We start from the raw sequence: 16,952 nt of genomic DNA, 5'->3' as shown, positions 1-16,952 counted from the left end.
TTCTTTTTCTATTTTTTTATTTATTTTGAATTTCGACCCAGTCGTCTCAGTGATTTCCAATTAATCTGAATTATCCCAGACACTTCAGTAACGCAACTTGAAACTAAGCTTTTGCTCTGATATTATATCTATAATGAAACCCATAAATTTGATACGGTACTATTTTTTCTATTTTTTTCTGATTTATTTTAAATTTCCTGCCCAGTCGTCTCAGGAGGTGAAACGGGTGCGCTGCGCAAGAAACAAGAGTGTCACCCGATGCTTGTGCCACTAATTAAGAAAAAGGAGTTTAACCGAGAGGCCCGATTTTATTAGTCATATCATAAGAAGCCAACAAACACTGACACCAAGGACAACATAGGGGCAACTACTTGTGCTTAATAAATGAAATAAAGAAACGATAAGTTAATGGAAATTAAAGTGGATGAAAAAACAACTTGCCGCAGGTGGGAACCGAACCCACAACCTTCTACCGCGGCGCCGTTTTCCCATCCACTTTCTTGGGTATTTATGTGTCCTAGTAGAACCCTGGGAGTGTTAGCCAGCGCCACCACTGACAGACCTTGGCGGCGGACGTGGAACGTCCGGTTTGGGTTTTGAGTTTCCGCGTAACAAAATTATGTTTGCTCGCATATTGAAATTACATTCCGACGCTATCATGTCTGTAGGTTGTGTCTAAGTCATACTTTATGATTTTGCTGACGTATTTTACCTTGAGAAATTCAATTAGTTCAGTAATTTACTTGCGTTACTTGGAGAGCCTGCATGGTTTGGTATGCGTGGTTCGAAATGATCGTTGCCGGAACAGCGGTCGACGCTGAACGCGGGACGCCGAATTTTCTGCCACACGGGGAATTTAATGACGCGAAAAACAATTGCGGCGATCTAAAATACCAAGATTACAACAGAAAGAAATGCACGAAAGAAAACATATCACCACGAAAGGGCGCTTAATTTTAATACTTCCACACTAAATCACTATCTCTTAGGGGAACGATTAAGGCCTGCAGAGCTGTTCGCTGCACTAGTGCTTTAGAATTCCACGACCCAAGAAGCTTTCCTTGCACGCCCTCCCTGCATTGCATGACCGTGGCTGCTGGTTGCTGCTGCCATTGCAGAGTAGCACACAATAAAAGAAAATGAATTACGTGCCCTATGGTTGGATCTAACCTCAGTCCACCAGCACAGCAGCCAGATGCTCTAATTAGGACACAATCACACTTTTATTTTCTTTATTGCAGGCCACAGTCGCACGTATACTTCTACGTCAACTAGCTCTCTGAGGTGATCGCCACATGTGTCGCGTTGCATGTCACATTGTCATGTATTTCTTATCAGTCTACACTAATTTAGTGTTTAGGCCAAACTACACGTAGGCTTGCCGGCGCGTAAAAGCTTGCGCCCGCGCGCCATGCCTTTGTCGCGTCTCGCGAGTAGTGGCGGTTTGAACCTATACAATACGTTCGCCAGCCCGCGTCCACTTGCATTGCATTTTCGCCTTGGCAGACATAGTTTCGTATTTTTGCGAGGCAGCCAGAGCACCGATATCTCTCTGGAGATGATAGAAAATTTTAGAACAGCGTTTCTTACGTACATTGAACGCAAGCACCTTTGCGGGATGTTATGGTGCGCGTCCCTTCAGGACTTTGGGGCGCTATAACGTAAAACTATTCCAAACTTTTCTATTCCAATTCTGCAATCAGCCCCCCGCGATTGGTCAAAAACATTTTTGGACCACTCCCACTTCATCTGTCTGTCACGCGACGTCACGAAAACCGCGATAGCTCCCCATCTGATATGACGTGTACACACTGATTATGCATAATTTGACCGTACAAAACAAAAATAGTTATTTCTGATTTGACGCCTTTTTGCCATTATCCCTCGGCTATCAGTCAAAAGTTTTCGGGCTGCACGCACTTCACCTGCCTTTCACGCGACGTCACAAAACTGCAAAAACTTGCCGCGTCAAAGTGAAGCGTACGCATTAAACATTCATTAATATGCCGAACAAAACTGAATTTTCTTCTGAGTAGCCGCAGGCTGCCCCGTTCCGAAAGGAATAAAAGATGGCTGCCGCCGATCGTTCCGGCACTGGCTACTCGCCCCTGCCGGAGAGCATGGGTTTATTTGCGTGTAATAAAACTTTTTGCGTGGCCGCGTAACGTTTTCGAGAACTTCCGGCACGTTTATGACCTCGTTCTGCCAACTCTTCATTGCAGAGGATCCGTTTTAGCGTCATTCTTAAGCTTCCGTTGCATGCCGCCGCGATTTTCGACCAGCCACCGCAAGCTAAGCAAGGGAAAGCGTGCCAATCGCAGACGCCGACACCACCTTCTTCATACGGTTATCGATATTCAGTGCAGTGGCTCGGCCCCATCGAATCCCTCTCCACTTAAGCATGCTCCTCCCCTCTTGTGAGCCAATTAGATAAAACAAGCCGCTCAGTGCAGGCAATGTTATTCGTTTTTCAAGCAAACAAAAGTGAACTCCTATGAACGAGGGGAGCATTTGATTTGTTAAGAAAACCCTGCGGGTGACCGCCCGATGCTTGCGTCGGCGGTTACGCAAAACTTGACGTCAGGAGATTGGAATAAAAACATATTGGAATAGTTTTACATATTACGGCCCTTGTTTAACATACAGGAACGCACACGCAAGGAAGCTTTATTGAGCGTGATGTTAAAAAACTAATTTCGCTCAAAGAAAAAAATGCGGCAGCCGTGGAGCCTTCCACTTCCGTTCCAGTGACCGAGCATGATGCAACACGTACGCGATGACGAAATACGCAAGTGCCAGCACAGAAATCCTGACGTCGTAATTTGCGCAGGGTCCATCCGCAGCTTGTTGCTCTGATCTCTCAGAGGGTTTCTCTCAGGGGGTCTCTCAGAGGTAAATAAATAAATAATCGCGTTGTGTGATCACAGTCCCCCAAAAATGTTCTCTCTCATATTCTCGGACATCATATCATAGACATGAGCGGAAGCACCAAATTGCTGTATCTTTGGTAAACGTTCCTCAGTCCACAACATGGGTGAAATCGCGCTTGAGGAACTGTTCCTAAAAGCTTCCTTCGCCCACATGTTATGTCCACTGCTGCTCTTGTCGGCGCCGAGAACAATGCTGCTTTATGCCCCCGTGATTTATAGTTCAGAACGAAGAGCTAAGTGTGTTTGTTGATCTCTGAAGCAGAAATACGGCCACTATTTGGTGCAGACTCCGCTTATTCGACATCGGAGGTGGGCTTCCGCTAACCATGCCGCTCACCTTTTCGTCGCAGAAGCTTCAACGTATCTTAGCAACTTGCAAACACACAATACCAGAGACCTGTATCTCCTCATTGAACAAACTGACTGGTACAGATAACAGTTTGTCACTCTGCATGCTGCATTTGTTGCGTGCTGTCTGCCACAAGTACCAGATGGCATGCGCCGCTGAGAACCGTTGTACTGAGTGCAGCGCCAATTTTGCGTCATAATGCAGAGAAGTGGCGAACTATGCTCCAGACGGGTCGGTCATATATGTCATTCTATATATGAGTCGGTCGGCACACCTACTCCTCTAGCCACCATAATCCTGTTATTGCTATGCGGACGCGTCGCGCCGGAATCGCAGGGCGATCTCACAAATTGGCCGAACTATGCGCTCATGACTAACGTTTCAGGTGAGTTTAGAGAAAGCGAAAGCTCATTTCCATAGTTCCTGGTGATCAACGCGAGTGAAAGCGTAGCCATGACGAGAATTCACGCTGAAGCGCGAGCCATGGGTGACGCCATTTTGGACGACGCTATTTCTTAGTGTGCGTAACATTAGATATCTGTGCTCGCGCGGCGCTTCGACGCGTACAATCTGTGCTGCATCATCTGCGCATGCGTGAGGCGCGTGGGCACGAGCTTTCGTGCGCCGGCAGACGTACGTGTAGTTTGACCTTTCCTCGTTAGTACCCCTTTAAAACTCGTCATTCGACAGAGCAACTGTACAATTATTCACCTCTATCTGTATACTTTGACTTAAAGCAGAATATGCTCAATAGTTTCTGCGCCATTTCCAGACTAGTCGTCATGGGTAATTTTTCGCCTGAAGCACCACGTTCAAATAATCATATGGGTTCGAACAGCAGCGCTGCAGCGTTTTGAAGCATCATAAAACTTCTCTCTCTCTTCTGATTTCATTCTTCGGCGTTCACCCGCCGTGGTTGCTTAGTGGCTATGGTGTTCGGCTGCTAAGCACGTGGTCGCGGGATCGAATCCAGCCGCGGGGGCGGCATATCGATGGAGGCAAAATGCGAAAACACCAGTGTACTTAGATTTAGGTTCACGTTAAAGAACCCCAGGTGTTCCAAATTCCCGGAGTCCCCCTTTACGGTGTGCCTCTAATTTTTTTTTCTTCTGTGTTCGATGTAGTTCCATGGCTGGCTTCCTCTCCATCACCCCAAACTCCACTGCAGTTTTCCGGCTTCAGATCGTTTGCCTCTGTCCACACGTCCGTTTATGTAACATTTTCTCGTTAGTTCTGTGGCACATTTCCTACACCATGAGTGAATGTTTTTCAGAGTTGTGGACATTTCCTTATGCGTTTTCGATGTCCGTTAATGAGAATGAGAAAGATTAGTCTGTTGCCAATGCGGGAGATCGATGAGATCTCCGCACCCGTTTTTGAGCCTATCTTCTGGAAACTTCTACCGAAAAGCTGAGTGCCGCTAATGATAGTCGGTATGCTATCTTATATAGAACATTATCTGCTCCCACATGGTCTACCTTCTCTTTGACTGACTGCAATCCAAAGTCAAATTAAGATGCACGTTTTGCAAGACCATCGTCAGCGAAGTGTGCTGCTCCATGTTGAGCTTGAGCCTTCACTTAATGTTACGCACACTTTAAAAGTTGCTACAAACCCACTATGCAGTCGCGATTATGACGATGATGATGATGTGAACTCCTACTTTGAAATTGGGTGGTGACAAGTTTACCAAGCTTCTTTTAACTTTATAGTGTGTCTATGTTTTTAAATACCTTCATATCACCAGCTACGCTCGGTTATTTAGTGCCTCTTTACTGACGCCTATAAACAAAACTTATACAACGCGGTGTATTCTTAATACACAATGCTATCTTCAACTAACCCGTGCAGCCTATTCACTGCGTAATTATGCAGATTACACACCGAACCTTAATGTGGCGCAATCATAAAACTATAGAATTAAACGAACATGTTGCAATATCAGACACTGACCAGCTTTACGAATGGACTGCAAAGCAGTGAATCGCACCGATGACAAAGGCGGCATGAAGAAAAATTCTGATTGGCGCAGCGTATTTGCACTAAACTCTGCTTGCCCTACCGGCCCCGTAGAATGTTACGGGATTAATTGTGATATAGATCGTTGTTAGAACTTGGAAAAATGTTTTTACATGCGTGTCAGTAGAGGTCATTTCAAAAGAAGTAAGTTTAGCTAGCGGGAGATAGAAAGTTTACCAGTAAACACCCGATAACTTGCAGCGGTCTCTGCAATGCAGCTATAATAAGGAATTAATTATTGTATCGAGGTATCTTAAGATATATATAGAAAGTATCGTATCAGATACAATTATACTGATTTTGTCTTTTATCTGTATCTCTAATACTTGTCACCTCAGTATACTGTACCTATGTCATGATACATTTGCAAAGTATATTTGCCCAGCTCTGGCTGTAATGTAGGCAGCTATGAAGGAAGTATCCATGTGCAATGCTGTCGTGATAATGAGTGAATTAATTAATTAATATTTCATCTTGTCGCCTCTAATATAACAACCAGATCCGGAGATGCAGCCTACACATTTCCGACCTTGGTCTGTGGCATAGTCTTGAGCACGTAAGTTTCTTCCTCATGCCACAGCTCATCACACAGACTTGAATTTTTCATTCCGCTTCCACCACGGCTTGTACAGCGGGGTCCTTCTTGCCCTACGTGCGAACAAGGTCTTCACCCTGCCACGTCGAAGTTTGCCCGATGGCCTGGCGTCTCCCGACAACGACGTCGGCAGGAGACGTGCAAGAAAGACTGCTGGGGCTCGGAGGTGCGGGCTTGACGGGCGCCTACACACGGGCTCGCTGAGGCCGCCACCCACCCAACTCACCCGACGACCTGTGGCGTCTCTACTGGCTGTGTGGAGAATAGATGGCGATTCAGCGACCAGGCAGCGGCGGCACTTGGCTATTGAAGGAAGGCATGTTGTTGAGCTAGTCAGTTCAGAGATTTAGCAAAATTTTAAACTGCGCGAAGAAGACAGGACATGAACAGAAACAGGCGCGCACACAAAGCGCTGCGCCCACACACACACTGCGATTTGTGTGTGCGTCTATGTTTCTGTTCATGTCCTGTCTTCCTCAGGCAGTTTAAAATTTTGCTGAAACGACTATTGTTGAGCGTCTGACAACGTCACGGTTCTGCCTTCACTGTTTGGACTTCTGATCAGGAAACACCTATAAACGTTGAACTTATGCCTTAAATTTTTCGTTAGAGAGAGACAGAGAAGAAAAAACATTTATTCGAACCATCGAGGTGGTTGCTCTTGAGGTCGAGTGGGTGGTGTCCTCATTCCGGAACTCCACTGGCCATGGCTGCTCGACGTACTTAATGGACGAGAGCTTCTTGTCCCACCAGGGTATCGCCGGTCAGCTGTACCTCCGCACCCCCACGAGATGTGAAAGTGTAGGGCGTGTGTCGTCGCACCAGGGGCAGATGCCGCGATATGTATGTGGGAACATTTTACTGTATCTGTGTAGGTTTGGAAATGTGTTGGTCTGAATAAGTCGGAGAGCTACGGCATCTTCAGTGCTGAGCTTTCTGTGAGGCGGAGGATAAATCCTGCGGTTGAGTCGCTGGATCTCGAGTCGGTCGCAGTAATTGGACGGCAGGGGCATGAAGGTAAAGGGTGGGGATTGATGAGACGATTCGTCTTGCCCCGCTCGGTTAATTAGCGCTCGAGCTAGGGCGTTCGCCCTTTCGTTCCCCTACAGACCAGCGTGGCCCGGCGCCCACGTGATTTGATGGTATTCTTGCAGCCTCGGGCCTAGAATCTGAGCCGCCAGCAGCGGTGTTCGTCCGTAGGTAAAGCTACGGCAGGCCTGTTGCGAGTCGGTAACGACATGGACTTCCCTGCCTACCCTGTCTTCTTGCTTTATTATCAGCGCCGCGGCTATGGTCTCAGCCGCAGCTGGGGTCTCTGCCCTTACGGAGGCCGCGAGGGTCAAGGAGTTGTCTCTCCCGTTCACGGCGGCTACCGCGAAGAGGCCCCCTACAGGGTACGCCACCACGTCCACGTACGTTACGTACGGGTCACCCTTGAATTGGCGGCGCTGTCTGTCGACGCGAGCCTTGCGTCGTCCTTCATGGAGTCCATGGCTCATGTGCTCCGGTATCGGGTTCGCCTTGATCTTGCCTCTGACCTCAGGCGGGAGTGATCGTTGCCCAACGAGGGCACGGAGCTCCGTTGCCGTTCCGGTCCGGTGGAGGATGGCTCTGCCCGCCGCCGTCTTCTGTAGTCTGGTGTTTTGCGAAGCCATAACCGCGTCCGACAGCTCAGCGAAGATGTTGTGGATCCCGAGGGCCGCTAACTTCTCGTTTGAGGTGGTGACAGGGAGACCCAGGGCCGTTTTGTACGCGCCTCTTATGATCGCATCGACTTGTTCTTGGTCGCGTTTGTTTAGCGAGTGATAGTGATACGGCATGCTATACGTTATTCTGCTGATCACCAGAGCCTGGACGAGGCGAAGCGTGTCCTCTTCTCGCATGCCCTTGCGGCTTCTTGTAATTCGTTTTATAATCCGCGAGATCTGGTTAGGGTTTGGATGGTGTGGGAGGCTTTCAGGTTGCTCTGGATCCAAAAACCCAGAATCCTAGTCTTATTGCCTTCCGTGATCTTCTGGCCCTCAAGATAGAGGTCGATAGGGCCGGGGAACTTGTAGATTCCTCCTCCGTGCACCCGGATCACCTCGGACTTTTCGGGCGCACAACGCATCCTGCTCGCTGCTGCAAATCTCTCCACGGCCGTCGCGGCCTCTTGAAGGGTCGCCTCTTTTCGCGCTAGGGAGCCCTTGGGGGCCCAGAGCGTGATGTCGTCTGCGTACAGGGCGTAACCTAGATCGGGGATCTTCCTCAGCTCTAAAAACAATCCTGCCTTTGACATTGGTACTTTCAATTTATCGCTCAGGTGTTGAACCCAAGAGCTTTTCTTTAAGCCCTTGAAGTTTCTTGCATGTTCTCTGTTTGTCAGTTGCCATTGAGGTTTCCCAACTTTCCACAATTAGACTACTCAAAACTGTTCGATATTTGCTAAATAAATTAAGTGTGCTTATCGTGTGTGATCATTTGCATCGATCTTCGTTTCTCTGTGGCACCGAGACAGAACCTCGGATGCTAAGTAAGACTCGAATCACTCGTTACAAATGGCGTCCGCGACAGGACAAAGACAGCTGTAATTTTAACTAAGACATTGGCAAAGCTGCAGCTGGTAGCCCAAACAGGAGTTAACTTGGGACTCACGGGAGAGGAACTCAAATAATGGGTTCAAAAGGAAAGTGACAGCGATCGAAGACGAAATGATTATGAAAGAATCGTTTACAAAAGAGCCGAAAGAGAGTCTACCAAACAGCCGTCTTTCTGATTCAACTCCCGACGTGACGCTTCTCCTTATTACCTGCTTTCCTTTTGCTCCCTCCTATGTGTGATACCGTGCTTCTTGCTGACTGGGCATTTGTTTTGCCTTGTCTTTTTTTTTTGTGGCACTCGGCGCGCTCGCGCCACACTCGCGCGGCACTTCGTCGTCGCTGTCGTCGTCTTCATCGCGCACGAAGCTCGCGCAATTGTCCTCTACCACGCAGGGGGCGATGACCAGGCTACGGTGACTTCGCGCACACCATCGCGCCTACAATGCGTACGAGATATTCCGAGTTTGGGTGCGAATGTCTGCTCGTGAGCTAACACAACACATGGACGCAAGCGAGGAAACAAACGTCGTTCAAGCATTTGTAGGTTGCTCGAGTTTCATCTCGTGCCGAGCTACACGTTATGAAAGCAGCGCAGCGACTTCTTGGCATAGAGGACGTAGCTGGCCACTGAACGGAGACACGCTGCTTTGTGTGCGCAGATCATAACTTCAAGGGACATGTTAAATCAAATTCCTCACCGGTGGAGCGTACTTAATTTCACTTTGGCGCCAGCGTCATTATTTTCTTGCTGCGTCGCCATTTCTCGCCGCAGGCAAGACATTCTAAACTGCGCTGTAACTAGCACTCATGCCGTCGTATGCCTTCGCAAAAAAAAATAAATAAATAAACTACTCCGCACACGGATGCTCTGAGACGTTTGTTCTTCGTTCTCGCCTGTCTTCAGCGACGGAGAGTGGGCGTCATAATTGCTTTTGTCTGATTTTCTTTCCTGGTCGTGTACACACACAGGGTAGGTGCGTATACTAGCGACCTTAATTAAGACTTTGTCACACTTACCGTGCGTTCAACTTGCGAAATAATCGACCTGCCAAGAGCTATAAACCAAAATTGTTCGTTTAGCAGGCTACGCCATAGTTGAGTTATGGCCTATTCTTCGCTATTTCTTCTTCCCTATTTTCTTTCACCTTTTTTTTGCGTTTGTGTTGTTGTTTTTTCATACGTTCCTTAATGACTGAAGTTTGTTTTCCATGATTGAGAAAACCGGCACTTATGTGGTATACTTACCGACTGCTCATCGTTTAATAAACAACAAAATTGTCCGTCAGACCAGTAGCAGTTAATCGATAGAAGACGGCACCACGAAACCTTGCGTAACGTTTTTGATGCATGCCTTTCAAGTGTATCTTGAACTGCTTTTGTCTTTACTCTGGCGAGGCAAAACGATAAACTAATACCGCTCCACCACAGTAAATATCGACCAAGAGGTGCGCTGGGTTGCGTCCTTTGCAATCTGTACATCGATGTAAGCTGGCTACCATAGAGCCGGCTGCGTTCCGTATCGAACATAGATGACAATTAGAGGCAATAGGTGTAAAATCGCTAATTACCGACAGACTAACAATTTGGTACGGATTACATGAATGCGAGCTGCTTTAGCTCTCAAAATTATTTCGCGAGACGTGGATCACTGCTTTGTACGTAAAGGCGCTGTTTCATACAATGGGCATCATGAGGTTTGTAATTACAGCTACAGGCTAACGAATTCGTGAAGAAGAGCTTTTCTGAGGACCACTTAGTCCATCATTATAAAGGTTCAATTGCTGCGCAAAGACATAAAGGCGAAATCGGAAAGAAGAAAGAAAGAAGAAAGAAAAACTTGAGCGAACGCAAAACCTCCGTTCCATCGCACTCGGTCCGGCCTAATGATGCCCCGCGGTGGATCCCTGGTGCTGCTGAGCGTTAGGACGCGGGTTCAATTCCAGATCGTGGTAGCCGCTTTCTGTGAGGACGGAATGAAAAAAACAACAGTAAAAGGTAAGTGCCGACCTTAGGCTCAACCGGAGCCCTCCACTGAGGCGTACTTGCAGAGGCCTCGTGTTAGTTGCGATGTAAGTGTTGTAAATGAGTTACGTTTATTTGCTGCGGAGCATTGTGATTGGTAATAATGCGGCCTATGCCTCTAGCGCGGGCACGTCAAGAATGCTTTGCGCAAATTGGAAAGGCAGGCACGACGCACGGCTGGCCTAAATGCGGTCTTCGCTTCCATGCAAAATTGAAACTGACAGGACCGCGCAAGCTTTCAACCACTCGGCCCTGGCAGGACCCGTCACGATGCCTTGATGAAAGAACAAAAAATATATGGTTACAATAACAGTGGTATTACGGTGTTAAACGTGTACTGGTGGATAACTGGTGCGAGAAGCGTGAATTTAAAAAACAACATCCAATACGAGTGAGTCGAGAAAAAAAAAAGCTAGCTTCGAATGTCGGATCTAATGCCGAACCAGACCTATTATACACGTTGCAGAAAAGAAAAAGTAACGGATTATGAATATAATTACTTCTTTCAAAAATGCAATTGATTACGGTTGCCAATTACAGCCCCACAAAAGTAAGTGAGCAATTCCTAAAAAGTAATTAATTAATTTAACGTTAATTTCCTCCCTACTTTTATTAACATTGCACAAATGCAGTAGATGGAACGATCTGGCCAGACTCTTTTAATGCGTCTTCGGCAACCCCTTCACACATTACTTATGTGCACAAGAATGGCTTTTCAAATTTTTATTCGGTAATTTTACCTTGATTTCTTGTAAAGACATCTAGGGGTGTGCGTGTGTGTGTATTAGCATATTAAAGGGGCATGTTATTCAGCCCTATGAATAATGTTCGTGTGCTACAATCACAAAAGATAAGTGTACATGAGTTATGTAATATCATACAAATAGAAACGTGCGTTTAAGCAAAAAAAAATGTCTGTTTCACAGAAGTCATAAACTGCATTGAGCGAATTATATTTTTATATAAAGAAATGTGTTATACTAGAAAAGCTCAGAGGTCAGACTGAAATCCAATAGAATTGTGCTAATCTGCAACCCTCCCATGTTCACGTGATCGAGGTGTAGCTGCATTGCGCGGATTGTGACTAGAAGGTAACCCATGCAAATGTTTTCAAACCTTTGGACTCAGTAGTTCTCGCCAAATTTAAGTACTCAAAGCTGAGTCGCCTGAAAGAGCTTGTTTCGTCGAAAGTGTAACTGGCTACGTGTAATTGATGACTGAAAGAAGTAATCGAATTACAGTGAGCGTTACCGAGTAAACAAAGTAATCTTTAAAATTACAAAATTACAAAAATATGTAATTGAATACAAATCATTAATTACATCTATTTCCTTGTGTACAAGTCTGTGCCGAACGCTTTTGTGTTTTGAGACAAGAAAGAAATAAAGGAGCTGGGGTCGACGGTAAGTTGCAGTCCCATGCGATAGCAATTGAAATTTTATACCTGTGACAACTGAGTAAAGTGAATCAAAAAAGTAAAACAAAAGCTTTGTGCCAGTAGCTTGCCCAGGGTCGCTTGAGGCTCCTTAGCGCAATGATGGCTTTGATCCGAGCTAAGCATTCCGCGTGTTTACAGACCGAACTCTCGCGGGGAAACGAGGGCAGTTCTTGCACTGACTGAAAGGTAATTCTGTGCCTTGCTCGTTATCCTTCGAGTCGAGGTACCAGTGTCCGACCCACGGAAAGCAAATGTCAGTGAGCCCGCTCGCTTGACCGTGGTGTGACAAGCGGCAATTTCATTTTCTCCGGGTCTCCTAAATCGTTAGTGCAGGCGCCGGCTCTTTCTCGCAACACGATACGCTCAGTGCTCGGAGAAGACACGTCGAAGTCGGCAGCCGACAACGATTTTATGCGCGATCGCATAATCCGCGAAGGAGACGACGCCGGAAGGGCGAGCGTTGCGCAACAATTGACGGCAAAATTCGTCGACACGTCGCTGCTTATAACACGTGGCGAGAAAACATGCGACAGATCCGGCTAAGGGAGCTAGGAATCGCGATAGAACTAGCTTAAAGAGATGACCGTTGGACTCTGTAACGGCTCGAGTGGCGCACTCAATTTAAACGCTTTCAGATTTATGAAAGTAAACTCTTCCTATTACCGGAAGATGTGAAAAACTAGGCGAATTTGCTTACTGTAGAGAACCTACGACGTCGAGCTGAGGAACACTGGTTCTTTCATGTCGCTTTTTTATATCTCCGCCACCCGTTTCTTGAGCCCCGTGTCATGAAAAGGGAGAATGCGTAGGATACTCAAATTCCTTCGTTAACTCAAGCTAATGGCGAAATTTCTTTACCAGCCATGACTAATCAGTGTCGGAAACAAACAGCGCAAGGCGCGCCCAGTGAGCTATAAGTGATGTGAAAGGCAATGCCGAACGTAAAAAGAAAAAAAGAAACATTAAAAAAATAAGGATAAGGCGCCGTGTGCCTCATGAGAGCCATTATCAAACAACTGTGAGGAGCGCGAACACCAGTGTCCAAAACGAAGCGATTTGCAAACAAGAAAAAGCGGAAGTGTTTATACAGTCAAGTATTTTTTGTTTCTTATCAATAGATGAAGAAGATGTTGGCGCGCTGATAAAATACTGGTTACTCCATGTTTCATAGTCAGAAAGTATTATATACTTCTGCGTACATTGATATTGTGCACACACACACACACACACAGAGGGAAGCTTAATTACCTTAAAGACCTAAGGCTTTTCAATGTAGCTATAGTACGACACAGTCAATCAACGGAAAACGACCCTAAATGGCCCTTCCAGGTAATATCTTGATAAAACACTGATAGAACATACATGTACTTATTTATTCATTGAGGCAAGCGATAGTAGGCTCAATGCAACATGGGTATAACGGCGCGTTCTGAGAACAGGACAAAGAAAGAATGCAGAGGACAGCTAGTCGCCGAACTTCAACTGTGGACTCATAGTGGGCTCATCCTCCCCCTCCGCGGTAATGCATCGCAGCTTGCAGTGTACTTGAATATAACTAAACGAGATATAACATATCAAGGGCAGCGTTTTCTCATTATTTCTTATTTCTTTCTAGCTCAGAAGATACAAAACACTTTTCAAAAGTCCAGGTACGAGGCGTTTTGCAAGAATATTAAATAGGGATCGCAGGGCCCCTTGAAGGGCAGAAAGAGCTAGAAAATTCACTATTTCTCTCGAAACATTGAATTTCTTAGTTTTCCATCGATGTACATTCTTTTAACGTTCGACTTAACGCATAAATTTGTCACAGCAAAACATTAATCAACCATAAAAAACTGAAAACTGCGTATACCTAAGTCAGTCCGGATAAGTTATAGAAAACCCCATTTGAAGCACGTTGTCCATCGCCGCTCAACTGACTCACAGAAGTAGAGCTTTCTACTTCTTCCTATTTCTTTCCTCAGGTATGGTGTTTCACATATCGTCTGTTATATTATGAAATTAAAAAAGCAAAAGAAAATATAAAGCAAAGAAACGTTTTCTTCTTACGTCGTCTAAGTGTCACCGCGTAACGTGCTTTATTTTTCGCGCACTCCACCGTGGGTTTATGTTACGTACTGTCCTATGCATACTTGAACTTGTCTTATTATTACGAAAGATTCATTCCATATTTGTCAAATGCACGCAGATTGCAATTATAAACTTTTGATCATAGTACATATATCGCAGACATCCTTGAAAGAAAAAAATATATCCCGTACAAATTCAATAACAAAGCGGTTCACAGAAGGTCTGAATTTATCAGCAGTACTCGAACCAATGTTTCGACAAGAGAATTTTTCTTCGTCAGGGCTGACGTAGGCAAGTCCCTTTGTCTAAACATTGGTTCGAGCCTGAGGCATCCCTTGTTCGAACACTCAGGCACGTCCTAAATGCTAACATTCAGAATATCTTAACGTTGCGTAAACTATCTTTTAAAAACAAACGCTACCTACGCCACGCCTCAGTAATTGTTCTTTACGGTAATTAAGGAGCGGAATAAGTTACTCTGAAATGACTATTGCGACAAATCATTAAGCATTACAAACTCCTAATGAAAGAAGTGTTTTGCTGTCGTATATGACAAAATAAATATAGAAGTTAACTAAAATGAATAAAAGAATAAGCCATACTCTGTCGTCGCAACCACTTTTTTGTTATAATTCCGACTCTAATGAAATAACATTTTCTTTTTTTTTTTTTTTTCAAGGGCAGCACTACATTAGGGCCCATGCAAACACCTTGTATATGCAATGCAAGTGACGAACTTCTTACCCAGCGTGGGTAATGCTATGCGTGGATAATGCGTGGGTAATGCGTGGGTAATGCTTCTAATGCTATGTTCGAACGCAGTTTGGCGCGCTCCTTTTGAGCGTGCATGTCATTTGGTTATTGTTCAGTAGTTTCTACGTCAATAGCTCTCATTTTTTTTTTTTTTTTAGGCAAGCGATGTTCGCGTAGATGTATGACACGATATTTCGGTCAGAGAATGACCCTAGTCATGTCTGACGAAGGTCATTCGTTTCCCGAAATTGCGTACCACTGGCGACGTCATCAAAATGTTATTCGTCTTTATGAAGTAACGTCATTATGACAGCACTGTCTTCAGAAAGCGACCGCACTCTTAGAGAAAAGAAAACCCAAGGTGGGCAAGGAATACGAAGACTCTTCCGTTTGATCCGATACGCTTAGATTTCAACGCTCTTCCTTCCCATTTTCTAGTGTACCACGCTTGCTTCTGAGACGGTCCCGAAATAATGTCTAACTGAAAGCACTACGTAATTTCAGCAGAGAGCATGTATTGCATTTCACAGCTGTTCGGCGGCTTTATTTTTCACTGCTTCCACCAGTTGGTCCGCTTTTTTTCTTGCCATTTTGCCTCAACAGCTCTGCTGCGCGTGGCACTATAAGAATAATGAATAAACAAGATCTACGATAGCAGAGCTCCACAACCAGCACTCGCTACGAAATGCATCCAGTGCATCTGCACTGAGCTAAAAAGAGCATTCGTTCAGCGCTAACCGAATAAGTTGTGATCCTCATGTTATTCGACCCGGATTTGCAATCCCTTCGTGCACCAGAAATGCTCGTAAGAACAAGCTCCAAACAACTGTGATAGCGAACGAAGTGACAGCGAATATGTCGGCCAACGAAAAAGACTTCTTGCGTACGCAAAGTTTCGTAAATAGTGTCTCTGGTGTGTATATTTCTCTACTCATTCCTGCTCAGTTTAGAGTGCCTCAACAAACAAGGCGATACTTAGGTCGAGTAAGCAGCTGAGTCACACTCGGTTTCATTTCAGCGTTGGGCTGCTGGTACGTCCGACAGTTGCACCCAACCTGACAAAGCCAAACAAATCAGTCCCGTGCTGACAGCTCGACTAATTTGCACGTTCATGTCTTATCAGGAGCTGTAACGTTGACACTGCTCAACACATCACGAACAGCCAGCCCGCACGTGCAGCTGAAATCTCCGAGTATTTTCTTTGGCTAGTTGGTTCATAGCGAAGAGCGAAAGGAAAGAAAACGGAACGTACAAAACACAAGGGATGAACAGCGTCCGCAGAACGGGAACGACGGAAAGAAGTCACATTAAGTGGAAGCATATCACGAGGACTTCGATGCCTCATTCATGTTACGAACCCACAGCCCCAAGCAAAACTCGAACTTTCTGATTTTGCAGCGCGACACTTCGCAGGTACAAGCGAAGAAGTTCACAGAGTCAGAAGACACGTGGCGAATGAACTTCCCTTCTTTCTTTTTCTTTTTTGTCCTTGAAGGATAAAAGAAAAAGGAACAGAGCTCGAGATATAGAAATGAAAAAAAAAAAAGTGCTCGGTCAAGTGGCGACAAGGTAAGCCGCGGGCTCACCAGTGTTTTCCCGGGGGACCGGAACGGCGCATGGGCGACCGGTGGCGGCGGCTGGCGGAACGGACACGACTGGCGGAGAAGCCGACCGCCGGGGGCCAACGTGACGGAGCGATCTGGCGAGCGCGTGCGCGCAACGGCGGACGACGCCAGCGACGCTCACCGCAGCCACAGCACAGACGCCGGCGCGGCTCTCGAAAGCGGCGCTGGGAGAAAGGAGTGCGAGGGCAGCGGGCGAGGAACTGGGCCGGGCGCTCGCGACGCCTGAGGGTGAGGCTATCCCTCCTCTCGACGCACGGCTCGGGGGGCACCCGCTCTCGGTGACGGACCTCACTCGAGCTCGACCGCAAGAGTGGCAAATGTAAAGCCCGTTTCGGTCCAGTGTCTCCATTTAAAACTGATAAATGGTTCTTGATCAAACTCTCGTCGAGCGAAAGGGTTGAACGATAAAAGGATGTCAGGGAAGTGTGAGACAGCGATATATATATATATATATATATATATATATATATATATATATATATATATATATATATATGTATTCAAAAATCTATTTTCTTATGTTTGCAGAATCTGACGAGAGTAGATGGAACAGCAGCTGTCAGGAAGGGAAA

At 46.0% G+C, this 16,952-nt stretch overlaps 1 protein-coding gene across 2 annotated transcripts in view; it reads right to left on the bottom strand.

The window, feature by feature from the left end:
* Positions 1-16,491, bottom strand: part of LOC142566134 (myosin light chain kinase, smooth muscle-like) — a 237,288-nt gene extending 220,797 nt beyond the window's left edge. For both annotated transcript variants that reach the window (XM_075676941.1, XM_075676944.1), the window contains exon 1: positions 16,342-16,491. The gene's annotated coding sequence lies outside the window, so the exon portion shown is untranslated. The remainder of the gene's footprint in view (positions 1-16,341) is intronic.
* Between the last annotated feature and the right edge of the window lie 461 nt (positions 16,492-16,952).

This window comes from Dermacentor variabilis, unplaced genomic scaffold (genome assembly GCF_050947875.1).
Source record: "Dermacentor variabilis isolate Ectoservices unplaced genomic scaffold, ASM5094787v1 scaffold_12, whole genome shotgun sequence".
NCBI lineage: Eukaryota > Metazoa > Arthropoda > Arachnida > Ixodida > Ixodidae > Dermacentor > Dermacentor variabilis.
Note: the sequence above shows the minus strand (reverse complement) of the source record. Positions and strands in the feature narration are given on the sequence as shown.